At 40.0% G+C, this 14,694-nt stretch overlaps 1 long non-coding RNA gene across 1 annotated transcript in view; it reads left to right on the forward strand.

Annotated features, from left to right (window-relative positions):
* The window catches only part of LOC146395924 (uncharacterized), a 63,580-nt gene extending 51,519 nt beyond the window's left edge, over nucleotides 1-12,061 (forward strand). Inside the window, exons 3-4 of the long non-coding RNA XR_014829433.1 lie at nucleotides 7,723-7,888; nucleotides 10,561-12,061. This is a non-coding gene — a long non-coding RNA (uncharacterized LOC146395924). The remainder of the gene's footprint in view (nucleotides 1-7,722; nucleotides 7,889-10,560) is intronic.
* The last annotated feature ends 2,633 nt before the right edge of the window (nucleotides 12,062-14,694 follow it).

The following is a 14,694-nucleotide window of genomic DNA, read 5'->3' on the forward strand; positions in this document are numbered from 1 at the left end:
GCTCAAAACTAAGGTTTTAAAATGAATTATTCTTAACTTCTTCATCAAACTAAAGGGAAACTGGATCAGATACTACAAATTGTATAGTCTTGATTAGAGCTCCTCTCAGTGGCTTTATTTTGAATTTCACCTGGTATATATATAAATACATATAGTCTATATGTATAAATATATACATATAGATTATATGTACATATACCCCACAAATACTTAACTTTATAGGTAAAGTAGGAAGAAGACTTACTTCAATACTCTAAAATATATTGAAGTGCAACTACTCAAGCTTCTTTTCCAAAAATGCTAAAACCAAGCTACTTAGTATGAAATATAGATTCTTCTATTTAACCCAATATAATCACAGTCTTTCCATATATGTATGAAAAAAGCTTTTTATTGTTTTAAAAATAGAACGGTCATTGAAACAATAGTGTTGGACTATAAAATCCAAGGAACAAATATAGTAATACATTATAACTTGTATTTCCTACCTGTGTTTTCATAGGAAATATGTATTTGAGGGGCTGAAATTAAAGTATAACTCATAATAACATATGTTTGTTTTCTCTTCAGTAATTGATGTGAAACTAAATTTCTTACGCACTAGCCATTCCAAGACACACAAGATAACAGTGCCAATAAAAATGTATGGAAAGATGCTGTTTATATTTTGAAAATGCAAATCTCAAGTTTGAGTCAGAGGGTTTTTGACAATTTGACCTGTAAGCCAGAGGAAGGTGAAACAGAAAAAGGAGAAAAAAAGATGACACATAATTGAAAAGGATTTGACAGTTTCTCGTTTGGTGGTAGACTCTGTGTGTGTGTGTGTGTGTGTGTGTGTGTGTGTGTGTGTGTGTGTGTTTGTGTGTGTGTGTGTGTGTGTGTGTGTGTGTTGAACTGGGGGATGAGGGCAGGGATTGATCCAGGTCTTCTTTCTTCCCCTGGGAACATTTTTGATTTTCTTGCAGGGAATTATTTGAAAACACAGCTTCTGGATGTGTTTCACATGAAAGATGTCATTGCTCTGCTTTCCTGGCCACAGTGAGTGGTAGCCATCTGACTCAATGATAGACAGCTTCCAAGCAGTCATTCATGATTCCCATCTCCTGGTTTCCACAGTTTAACATGTGCAGGAGGTAGTCTGCCTTTCCAGCAGCACATGCTGAAGTACATGATCACATTCTACTTCCAAGATTAGGTTATAGAAGTCATTATGAACCTCATCTTTGTCTCTCCCATCTCTGCTCTATCTCTCTCTTCCTGTCTCATGATTTAAGCAAACAGAGGTCAGCTGCCATGTTGTGAGTGGCCCTAGGACAAGGTCTCATGTTAGAAACAAAAGATTCATTTGTAGTGTCATTTATGGGTACCACTTTTAAGGTATGAGTCTGAAGCATATGTTCACTTTCTCTGCTTAAGGAAATCACACCTGTTGAAATCCTACTCATTTTTTCCAAGCTCAGATCAGATGCTATCTCCATATTAAAGCCTACTTGAATCTGTGGCCTAAGAATAGTCCTTATCTCTTTGATAGTGTCATTGCTGCAATAGATTTATGGCAGGACTGGGACATTATTTGATCATCTTTTTACCCTTCACATCATTCAGATACCAAACAGAACCTAAAAGGGGAATGGAGCTAATATAAGGCAGTAATAGCAAACTAGTTTCACATTCCCTATTTTTATTTCACCTTTTTCTAGCCATTCATACAAACAAATATATATATTTAAGTCTATTTTGAAGCATAAACCCACTAACATGGTTACTTTAACAAAACCAGCTGGTAATTTGATCAAAAAAAAAGCATGTAAAATTAAGTCTTCCTCACAATACCATTTCTGGTCATGAGGTATGTGCTACCAGTCTGTGTGGCCATTCCTTTCCATTTTTCACCTACAGAAATGGCGTATGTTGAAACCTAACTATTTTTCCAGGCTCAGGATAAGTATCACTTAGACTGAAATCCCCTGTATCCTTTTACCTCAAGTTTGAATCTTTGTTTTGTGTTATAATAAGTTGGATACCTTTATGCCTTTCCTACTGTGCATTGTGCTTCTTGAAGTCAAGAACAATCATCGTCCCCTTTATGAACTATATTAACAGGTAACTAAATAAAAGTGTTTTCTTTTTTCAAATTATAGTAGATTTACAATGTTGTCTACAAATGATCCTATCTACAAAATAGAAACAGACTCAAAGACATAGAAAACAGACTTGTTTGCCCCAGGGAAAGGAGAAGGGAGTGGATGGATGGGGAATTTGCAGTTGGTAGATGCAAACTATTGCATTTAGAATGTAGAAGAAATGACATCCCACTGTACAGCACAGGGAACTATATCCAATCTCTTGGGATAGAACATGATGGAAGATAGTATGAGAAAAAGAATTTGTGTGTGTGTGTGTATGTTACAGTATATACACATAAATGTATGACTCAAAACTATGATGAGGTACCCCCTCACACCAGTCAGAATGGCCATCACCAATGAGTCTACAAATAACAAATGCTGGAGAAGGTGTGGAGAAAAGGGAATCCTCCTTCACTGTCAATGGGAATGTAAATTGCTACAACCACTATAGAAAACAGTAGAGAAGTTCCTCAGAAAACTAAAACTAGAACTACCATATGATCAGCAATCCCACTCCTATGCACATATCTGGACAAAACTAAAATTCAAAAAGATATATGCACCCTTGTGTTCACTACAGCACTATTCGCAATAGCCAAGACATGGAAACAGCCTAAATGTCCACTGACAGTTGAAAGGATTAAGAAGATGTAGTACATATATATGACGGAATACTACTTAACCATGAAAAATGAAGTAATGCCATTTGTGGCAACATAGATGCAACCAGAGATTCTCATACTAAATGAAGTAAGTCAGAAAGAGGAAGACAAATACCATATGAAATCATTTATATGATTGTCAATGTATAAAAATTTCTAGCATGGGTAAAGAAATGATGGAATTAAAATATCACCATTTTATAATCCCATCCACAATGTATGAATAAATCTAGTCTTTAAACATCATCATTACCAATGGGGAAGTGGATCCAAAATATTGACCAACAGGATCTTTAGTCATGACAAAAGGATAAAACCTGGATCTCATTAAACCTCTGGGTCTGGTTGTTAATTTTCAGAAAATACAAAGGATGGAGAATCATTTTTAAATCCACTCTAAATGTGTAGTCAGCAAAATCCAGATAGTGGAAAACTCTCCAGATCAAATAGGAGAATCCTTCAAAAATAAATTGAAAGACAAAGAAAGAGGTAGGTGAGGAATACATTGAATAAGGGTTTTTTTTTTCCAATATTAATTTTAAATGGACATGGTTAAGCTATATTTTCTAAGAATTTCTAATAATTCACATCACAAAATAACTGCTTAAAATAAGAAAATAATTATCATAAAATGATAATAGTTATTTACAGAAAGAAGGAAGGATTCATTACAGAATTTGATATTTTGAAATGCCTCTGAGGTAGTTGGTAATAATATGTTTCATGAACTTATAGTTATTTGTCTTATAATAATTCTTTAAGCTATACATTTGTTTTGTGGATTTTTCTGTTTGGGATTCATTGCTTAATAATATTTTTACAATAAAAACATGCACATATATGAGATTCATGCATACAAAACCCATCTCTTTCATCAAAAGTTAATTTAAAATTAAACTGTAGTATTACAAATTAAATTATCAAACTGTCTACAAATGAAGGATAAAGATGAATTTTGACATTGCTTTACTTGCTTCATTTGGAGAAAATGAAAACTAAACACTCTGAGGTTGATAAAATTGAAATCTCCTCTTCTAGCTCTAACAACAGTTCTGGGGGACTGGTTTCTGTATTCTGCATTATATTTGCAGCACTGTGGTCAGTCTTACTTAGATTAGGTAAATTAACCAAAAAAACCAACATCATTTGATACATGAAAAACTAAATATTGCTATAAGTGGTATTTATTCAAACTGTTTTATCAATACATTTAATTTGAGCAATTGATATATCACAATATCGCTCATAATAAAGTTATTTAGTTAAATTCATGGAACAACAAAAGTTAAAATGTAATATTCAGCATAGTAGTCACTTGTGCACAAGTGTTCAGGGAACAATATAGTTTTATAATTCTCTTGCAGTTGCTTATGTAATATGTCTTTCAGGTATATTTATTGAAGTGAAATTTTGTCTGTTGCATCTAATAACAAAAAGTTAGATTTGCATTTCATATCATTTGATTTTTTTTGTCTTTTTTTTTTTTTTTTTTTTTTTTTGCCATTTCTAGGGCCACTCCCGCAGCACATGGAGGTTCCCAGGCTAGGGGTCTAATCAGAGCTGTAGCCATGGACCTACGCCACAGCCATAGCAATGCGGGATCTGAGCTGCATCTGCAACCTACACCACAGCTCATGGCAACGCCGGATCCTTAACCCACTGAGCAAGGCCAGGGATTGAACCTGAAACCTCATGGTTCCTGGTCAGAGTCGTTAACGACTGAGCCATGATGGGAACTCCTTATTTGATTTTTTTTTAATTTTGCTTTTCTAGTAATCCATTTTTATTGTATTTTAAGGGAATATCACTCTGCAATGAGTAGGAAATTAGAAAGTCAAATCCTTCATCATAGATAACTTGAGAAGTACTGCCTTTCAACACTAATCAGAACACCTTTCATTTAATTAATAAAGAATGTATTTTAAAATTCAACTCACCAGATCTCATTGCTCAGTATTGCTTCTAAAATCTCAGCCTTCTTATATTAAAATTTAAATTTTCAATACTTTACTACAGAGTATATTTGTCCGTATGATTCAATGAAATTCAGTTTAGTCCTACTAAATTTCTGCCACGTGAAACATACTGAACTAGGCAATGAAAGGCAAAATGAATTATTAATAAATCGTCCACCTGTAGTAATTTAACACTACAATATGAAGGATAAGAAAAGTATGCAAATTACTATAAATGCAACTAAGTTATATGAAAAACATTTTACCATGCAGGGAGTAATCCTATTTTGTTTAAGAGAGCAGGGAAAAAAATTAACTAAAGAAAATTTTGATAGACATTGATGGAGGGAAATTTTAAGAAAGGAACATGAAGGAAACATTTTAATATATGATGGAGTACTTGTGTTAGAGACAGAGACTTAATAGAAAGTAGTATTTGAAAGATACATCATGGAGGACTTCAAATCCTAGGGCTAAATGACGTATTCTTTAAAAAACCAATTTTTTGTTACACAAGTCTATGTCACAGGCTATATGCTAGAAAACTGTGGGTGAGGGAGAGAGGAAGGGAAGGCAAGATTAAATTACAAAGATGAATTAACAAAAAATAGTGTCACAAGATAACTACAGTTATGGTAATACATTCTACAATATAAGGAATCATAAGTGTATATGAATGTAAAGATGAAAAAAATCTGCTGGGAGTTTTGATTTGGGTGTTGAAGAATGAGTAAGGAAAGAGAAAACAAAAAGTAGAAAAACAGTTTATAGGTCAAAGGGAGAACATTCATTTATCCAACCATACAGTTATCACTTATTGAACTCCCGCTAAATTTTAGGCATTTGACACTTACACTTTTACATATAAATGTGAATATATAGGATATAATTTTTTGTGCCTGACTTCCTTTACTTATTTATTTATGAAACTCATCTATGTTATGGCATATAGCTGTAGCTGATTCATATTCACTGATGGATGATATTCTTTTGTATGGTTATCCTCAATGTATTTATCCATTCTACTGCTTTCCTTTGAAGCTAGGACTGATTTACAATGATAAACTATAGTTTCCCCAATTAAAAAAAAAAAACTTATGTAGTTTCTGCCATGGCATAGTGGGTTAAGAATCTGACTGCAGTGGCTCGGGTCACTGTAGAGGAACAGGTTCAATTCCCCCATGGCATAGCAGGTTAAAGAAACTGGCATTGCCACAGCTGTAGCTGTGGCTGTGGCATGGGTTGTAGCTGTGGCTCAGATTCAATCTCTGGACCTGGAGTTTCCAAATGCCGCAGGTGTGGCAAAAACAAAAACAAAAACAACAAAAACCCCTTATTTATAGAGTTAACTTTAAAAGGCCTATTTATCAGAGAGGAAAGTGATGGGGCCTCAGCTAGTGCTGAAATATTTCTAATGTTCTCTAAAAACTGTGTAAACAAAATTTCTTCTCTGTTACTATATCTGTCAGAAGAAACAATTTCTTCTAGGTTTCTTTTTATGAAATCTTGTAGTTCTGAGTCTTTCAATTACTATAAATCTAATCCTTCAAAAGGCAGAGTCTCTCTACTCAGCTGCTTATATCTGCCAGTTCTTATATTGCCTAGAACTCTATCAACAGCTCTAAGACCTCTAAGTTCCCCAGGGCATCAAACTATTATGAACTATTAAATAATTTCCTCCAGTGAAATAATCCTTTCCAAGACACACTGTGGAACTGACCTGTCTTCCAATCATTTTTTTCATAGATTCTATATAGTCAAACTCTTGCAGCGTCTCTCACAAGACTTATTGTAAACTTTTACATATCTTGGAAATATCTGTAGGATTTCTCCTTTTTTTCCTCCTTCTGAACAATGTTATGATGCCAAATTAGATTTACTAAAAGGAGTAAGATGAAGAAATATGTATAAAATATAGAAAAGTATGTAGGTTTTGGACAAAGGCCCCCAAAATGTACATAAAACATTTTAATTTATTTCAAGGGTAGCGTTATAAATGAATGCGTTCTTTTGTACATTTAGGCACACATACCAAAAAATGTTGGCTGTATAAAAGGTAATTTATTACCTGATTTAGACCCAAGCAAGGATTTACCTTCAATATTTTAGAGTTAGAAGTATAAGATTAGGACTTTTTTTTTTAAGTGAAGGACATCAAAATAAAAATTTTTTTGAGGAACAATGTTCAATCATCATCATCATTATCACCTATATACCCATACAGAACTCTGGAGGAAAAAATCTAACATCATTATCTAATTTGATAATACCATATTTTATTTCTGAAACCTAGTTCTTCCTGCTCTAATAATTCTACCATCAGGGATTTTAATCTTCCAATACAGGGAAAATAAGGAAGCACATGTTTATCCTAAAGGAACTATTCTATTGTTGTAATTATACATATTTGTGGCCTAGTGTGGGCTCCAGTGGTTAATGTGGACATTGACTATTAATACAGCTTAATTTTATCTTATTTTTCAAAAAAAATGAATATGAATTGAAGCACAAATATTTGTTCCTACCTCCCCAAAGCATTCATTACCTTTTCATACACTGGTGTATATGAGAAATTGTGGTAGGGTTCCTCCCAGAACAAAGGGAAGGCAATGTGCACAATCAGCATCTGCCAGTGCTTGTGCAACTTTGTGGCAGTATGACATAATCTGTATCCATGTGCAACTTGTAGCATAGACCATCCAATCGGAATTTACACAATGTACATTACCTTATAAGGGAGACAAAGGGACCAAAATGCAAAAGAAAAAAATAACAGAGGGTATATAAGACAGTACTCTGCTGCATTTGGGCCTCAGCCTTTGGATATGAATCTGCTGAGCCAGTGCAGGCTGAAATAAATACTGCTTTCTGGCAAAAAGACCTCCGTGTCCTGTCTCCCTGTACATAAGAGTTGCAGCATTTCTTGGGGGCTCATCCAGGATTCAGAGATAGTGATTTCACCTCCTGTATCACCAGGGTACAACACCTAGTATGCCAGGAGAGGTGACCTCACCTGATGCCAATGGATCGATTGATCAGTAGGGGACTAGCCCTCCCGGTGTGCTGGGGTGAGCAGCGTGGGAGCACAGTGGAACCTAATGAGGCCCAGGAACCAGCTAAGGGAGCACTGCCCATAAGACTGGTAAGAACCCAAGTTCAATTTACTGTCCTGCCCCTAAGAGGCAGAAGGGTAGCCTGCTTGCCTCCCAGAGTTGTCCAAGTAGTCTCACAGGAGACAAAACCACAATTCAAAGGCACTGGGTGGCGGGCTGGAGATACTGTATGAATGTGAGTGAATGAGATGAATGACGGGAGAGTTCCCACTCAAGCAGATGGGCCGAAGCGAGTGTGGAGTCCTGATCTGCAGTTCTGTGGTGATCCATATACAGCTTATGGTGGCTCTCTTCCAAGAGACCCTGATGTTGGGGTTTATACAGTTCCAACAATGCTAAGAGGAGCCTGAAATATCTCCCCTGGGAGAATGGCTGGAGACAGATGAATCAATTGTTTGCTGTTTCCCTTTCCTTTCTAGTGTGTGACTGTCATCTTTTAGGAGGAGGAAATGGGTGGCAAGCAGAGTAAACATACACCTTAGAGTGTATGATAAAAAAAACAATTCAAGAGGGGATATTCAGGAGATTATGGTGTTAAGTTGATGTGCAGAAAACTCCGGACATTCTATGAAATAGATTGGCTTCGTTTGGGGTGGGTCACTAGATAAAGAACTAGCTAGCAAGGTGTTTAGAGTCATCACAGGAGACCTAGGGCACCATGACCAATTTCCTTACATTTATTGCTGGCAAGACATAGTCCTCTCTTGGCCACCTTGGCTGAAAGCCTGCCTGGAAGAGAACTGTAAAATTATGTTGGCTTGAATGATGGCCTCCTCAAAATGTTGACCAGAACCCGAGAAGCCCATTTTATCTGGGGAGCCAAAGGAAGTTCCCCACCTTATGCACCATTGTACCCTCCACTGTTGCCAACACTTCCAGCAGCCAGGGCCATGCCAGAGACTGCTGCCTCCCCTGAGAGCAGTCCCCTCCCCTGACTCACCCATGATGCCACCAGTTACCACCTCTCCCAAGCTTTCAGTGTTAACCTTGTATACTCCAGCCGGAAGGCAAGCAGAAAATCAGGCCAGCAGGGGCAGCCCCTCTTCACCACAGTGACAAGGGACCCCGCAGATGCCACTGGGCCTGTTTATTTTGATCAAGAAGGCCAAATTCAAAGAGGCCAGCATGTTTTTATGTACCAACCTTTCACCACCACCGATATCCTAAATTGGAAAAATCATACCCCCTCCTACACAGAGAAGCCTCAGGTGATGATTGATCTAATACCATCCATCATCCAGACCCACAAGCCCACCTGGTCTGATTGCAACCAGCTTCTCCTGACTCTGTTTAGCACTGAAAAACAGTGCCAAATTACTCAGGCAGCTTAAAGTGGCCAGAGGAAAACACCCCTGTGCAAACACTAGATGCCCAGGCTTACGCCCGAGATATTTCCCTGGGAAGGACTCCTGATGGGACCCTAATGTGTGAAGGGGGACTTCTGCAACATACACACTACATGGAGGCTCTCATAAATGGCATGAAACAATGTGGAAAATGGGCCATGAACATGAGCAAAACCTCAGAGGTACTCCAGGGGCCCGATGAGAGCCCAAGCCAATTCTATGAGAGGCTATGTGAGGCATTCCACCTCTATACCCCCTTTGATCCAGCAGTAGCTGAAAACCAGCAGATGGTCAATGCAGCTTTCATGAGCCAGGCACAAAGGCACATCCAATGGAAACTCCAGAAGTTAGAGGGCTTTGCAGGCATGAATGCTAGTCAGTTGCTGGAGATAGCAACCAAAGTGTTTGTCAACCAAGACCAGGCAGCACTAAAGGCTGAAAACAAAAAAATGCAAAAAAAAAGGTGAGCCTACTGGCCACTGCCTTGGTGAAGCAAAAAGAAGGTGCCCCACAGGACTGAGGCTGAGGCCAAATCCAGAAAGAGGGGCAAGAAGGAGGACCATCTCACCCAGGACCAAAACTAGGATGGAACAAATGTGCCCACTGTTGCCAGGAAGGCCACTGGGAAAATGAGTGCCCCCAATTGTCAGATGATCCCAATCAGGCCCCAAGCAGAGGGGAAGAGGCTCGGAAGTCTGGGGACAATGTCAGCTGGCCCAGCAGCCACATTGTTTGTCTGCAGTGATTTTATAGGGCTGGCCACTATGGGAGACTATGAGGAGGACTAGGACAACTGAGATCTATTTTGCAGAACAGTCAGTGGTAACTCAGCCTGTGGGACCAGTCTCACAGAGACAAGCCACCATCATATGGGGCACAGGCAACTGAACACAGCGCCCCTTCCTGCTGCCTAGATGATGCACTTTGAGGGGACATGAAGCCACTCACAAATTTCTATACCTCACTGACTATCCTGTGGCTTTGATGAGTCAGGACTTATTGGGAAAGCTACAGGCCCAGATAACTTTCAACTCCCATGGCCAAATGGCCCTGACCCTAGGGAAGTCAGGGAAAGGGGCTGTTCAATAAAAGCAATATTTCATCTCTTGTAAGGCCCACATGGGAATTCAAAGGCACCTAGGAAGGATCCAAAGTACAGAATTCTCTGGCCTTGAATGTCACCTTGGAACACACCTCTCCTGCTGGTCCAGAAGCCGGGTACCAATGGTTATCGGCTAGTCCAGGATTTGCATGCAGTAAATCAAGCCACAGTCACCCTACATCTGGTCATCTCAAACCCCTGCACACTCTTTGTCAGTCTGACCTCTCAGAGTTAATCAATTTTTGCCTTCCAGGGGAAAAATCCTGAGAATGCTGACAAGGGCCAATTGACCTGGATTAGACTGCCTCAAGGATTCAAGAATTCTCCAACTATCTTTGCATCATACTAGCTTCTGATTTAAAAGCCTACCCAGCAGACCAATACAATTGTAAACTGCTCCAGTATGTGGATACCTTACTACTGGCCAAACTCAGGAAAATTGTATGGAAGGGACATGTCTGCTCCTTACCCTCCTATGGGAGGCTGGCTACAAGATTTCAAAGAAAAAGGTCCATGTCTGTCAATAAAAAGTCAAATACCTTGGTTTTTCACCTATCCCAAGGACAAAATTCAACTCAGCCCAGAGAGAAAACAGGCTGTCTGCTCAATCCTGTTTCCATCCACTGGACACTGGTTTCAAGAATTCCTTGGGGCCAAGGTTTCTGTAGAATCTTGATCCCAACTTCCCATTTTGGCAAAGCCCCTTTTATGAGACCACAAAGGGGGGAGAACGAGAACCTCCATTGTGGGAACGAGTGCAACAAAAGGCCTTTGAAGAAATTAAGTGAGCCCTCACCAACACACCTGACCTGGGACTCCCAGACATCTCCAAGCCCCTCATCTTGTATGTGCATGAGTGCACTGAGGTCATGCTAGGGGTCTTAACTCAGATGCTGGGGTCATGGCATTGTCCAATGGTATACCTTTCCAAGCAACTTGATTCCATTGCCCAAGAGTGGCCACCCTGCCCGCAGATGCTTGAAGCCACAGCTCTCTTATTGTCGGAAGCTGATAAATTGACTGTGGGACAAGAAGTAACAGCCTGAGTGCCATACTCATTAGTAACATTAATGGAGTATAAGAGACAATACTGACTATTGCCTGGATGGTCAAATACCAGGGCATGTTATGTGAAAATCCACGCATTCACCTAAGGGTAGTGAGGACTCTAAACCCTGCAAAACTATTTACCTGTTGGGCCAGGCCAGACAGATCATGATTGTGTTGAAGTCATGGATAAAGTATTCTCTCCAATAGACCAGATTCAACAGACCAGCCCCTTGAAGACCCAGACACTGAATATTTCATTGATGATAGCAGCTTTGTAAAAGAGGGAAAACGCCCTGCTGGGTATTCTGTGGTGACCCTACATTCCACCATTCAAGCGAAAGTTCGGCCAAAAGGGACTTCTGTGTAAAAAGCAGAACTCCTCACTCCAACCTGAGCCCTCCAACTGGCAGCAGGAATGCATGTCAACATATACACTGACTCCAAATATGTCTTCACCACCCTCCATGTACATGGAGCTTTATGTAAAGAAAAGGGACTGATCAACTCGGGAGGAAAAGCCATAAAACATGGCAAAGAAATCCTTGAACTCTTAGACACTGTGTGGGTCCCTAAAAAGATGGTATTCATACACTGTCAGGGACATCAAAGGGGGTCACCTCAGTTGCTCAGGGAAACCATAATGCAGACGAGAACCAAAACTCGCAGCCTCCAGGGGTGCAATAGAACCAGTGGCTTTGACTGCAGCATTGTTCCCTAGTCCATTGGTAGATGGGACCCTAACTACTCACAACATGAAAACACTTGGATTTTTCTGAAATAAAAAAAACAGTTTTAACTGAAATATGGAAACTACCTCCTGGGGGGATGATGGAAATTTGAAGACAGCCAAATAGCAATTTCCAAGGCCCTAGATCCAGCCTTTGTCAAACATTTTCACCAGGAGAGAGTAGACTCACACTAGCTGAATGGCTCTCAAGGCCACATTGGGCTGATGTGTTACATCCCTCAGTTTTCCAGCATAGCCCAGGTCTGTGACACTGCACCACAGGTCATGGCAACGCCATGAATGAGGCAATGGGATCAAACCCGCAACCTCATGGTTCCTAGTCAGATTCATTTCTGCCGGACCATGACAGGAACTCCCCATGGTTGTGGATTTCACTGAGATTCCCCAAGTATGAGGCTATAAATATCTGATAGTCTTTGCATGTACATTCTCAGGCTGGGTAGCAGCCTTCCCCACTCACACAGAAAAGGCACATGAAGTGGCCCGATTTCTTCTAAAGGAAATCATTCCCCAATTTGGGATACTAATCACCATTGGATTGGACCACAGACCAGCATTTGTGGCTGAGGTGTTGCAATTGGTGGCAAAGGGGTTGAAGATCACCTGGAAGTTACACATGACCTATCAGCCCCAAAGCTCCTGGAAGGTGGAAGGGATGAATTGGACTCTGAAACTGCAATTAAGCAAACTGCCAGGAGACTCACTTACATTGAGCTCTTGCCAGTAGTCGGGCTGAGAATTAGGTGCAGCCCCACTAAGCAGACAGGGTTTTCCCCTTATGAAATCCTGTATGGGTGTCCCCTCCTCTCTTTAAGGATCTAAGGGGGGAGTTAAAGGAAATAGGAAACCTCACCTTGAGGCAACAGACGCAGATGTTAGGTTCTACCCTAGTCACCCTCCATCAGTGGGTTAGGGAACATTTACCTTAAGCCTAACCACAGACACCCATCTCTTCTAACCAGGGGATGCTATATGAGTAAAAGAATGAAATATCCAGCCATTAAAACCTCTTTGGAGGGGCCCATTTACTGTCATTTTATCCACCTTACTTCAGTAAAGGTGGCAGAAATGGCTCCTTGGATTTGCCACAGCAGAGTAAAACTGGCTTCCCAAGGCTGGGAATACACTTCTGATCCATCAACATCATGCAAGCTGACCATCCAGAGGAAATGAATTGTGACCCCAGAGACCCTTGAGGACTACAGCCCTGCTTTAGTCACTCTAGAAACTGACTAATCCATGTATGGCAGAAGCTTGAGGAATCGGCCACCAGACAGGATAAATAGACTATTTTTGTTTCCCATTTCAGTTCTTTTACTGTGATGCACTGCCACCACTTGCACTTGTCTGTTATTGTGATCTTTGCCCTGATCTTTGCCATAAGGTTGGCAGAGAATGCTCCGGCTGACTAAAAATGACAAAAGGCCTAGGACGAAGTCAACACAGACATTGAATGGTGGGCCTAGGTGGACTATATTGGATATGTGGGAGAACAGCCTATAATGTACTTCCCCAAACTGGTCAGGATCTTATGTGTTGGGGTCTATCCGACCATCTTTCTTCTTGCTCCCACTTGTCAGTGGGGAACATTTGGGAATCCAAGTGTATACAAGGACTGGGAGAGCCAGAGAAAATGGTGTGCCCTACAAATTGGCAACTGAAAAGATGACAAATGTCCCCCTGAGTGTATGTCCATTACTATGGTCCAGCCACCTGGGCAGAAGATGGGTTCTATGGATACTGCACTCCCATCTATACGTTAAACTGCATCATCAGGCTACAGGCAGTTGTTAACAAATTTGGGTGGGGGATGGTTTTCAACTTTTGGGGGATTTAAAACCCTAATACATGTTGTGTTTTTAAATTTAGGGACTTGCCTGATCCTATCCTGTCTAGCTTGCCTAGTTATGAGGTCTGTCTCCAGCCTCATTGAGGTCATGGTCAAAAATAAATAGCCACACATGTGATGATCCTATGGAAATATATATCCCTAAACTGATGATGCCCTTTGACCCCAAAAGGGGGTCCGAGAATCCAAGGAGGGAAGGTGGTAAAGCCCCTCCCAGAACAAAGGGAAGACAATGTACACAATCAGCATCTGTGTGTGCATGTGCAAATTTGTGGCAGTATGACATAATCTGTATCTATGTGCAACTTTGGAGCACATACCATCCAACCAGAATTTACAGAATGTATGTTATCTTATAAGGGGACAAAGGGACCAAAGTGTAAAAGAAAAAAAATAATTGAGGGTATGTAAGACAGCACCCTGCTGCATTTGAGGCTCAGCCTTTGGATATGAATCTGCTGAGCCAGTGCAGGCTGGAATAAATGCTGCTTCCTGGCAAAAAGACCTCAGTGTCCTGTCTGTCTGTATGTAAGACCTGCAACAAAATCTCTATACCTTCCTTCAATTCTCTGGTAACCTAAATTTTCTCTTAAAAAGTCAATAAAAAAAACTGTGAACAGTTTATTTTCCTCAGGTATTTTTTGCACAATTTGAATTTTTTATGTACTAATCATTGTATACTATAAGAATCTTTACAGAATAATACAAAATGCTCAAATCACTGATCTTTTATGAAGAAT

This window comes from Sus scrofa, chromosome 15, assembly GCF_054392235.1.
Source record: "Sus scrofa isolate SSC_HxYL_T2T_F1_AM1 chromosome 15, Sscrofa_HxYL_maternal_Yorkshire_Landrace_v2.0, whole genome shotgun sequence".
NCBI classification, from domain to species: Eukaryota; Metazoa; Chordata; class Mammalia; order Artiodactyla; family Suidae; genus Sus; species Sus scrofa.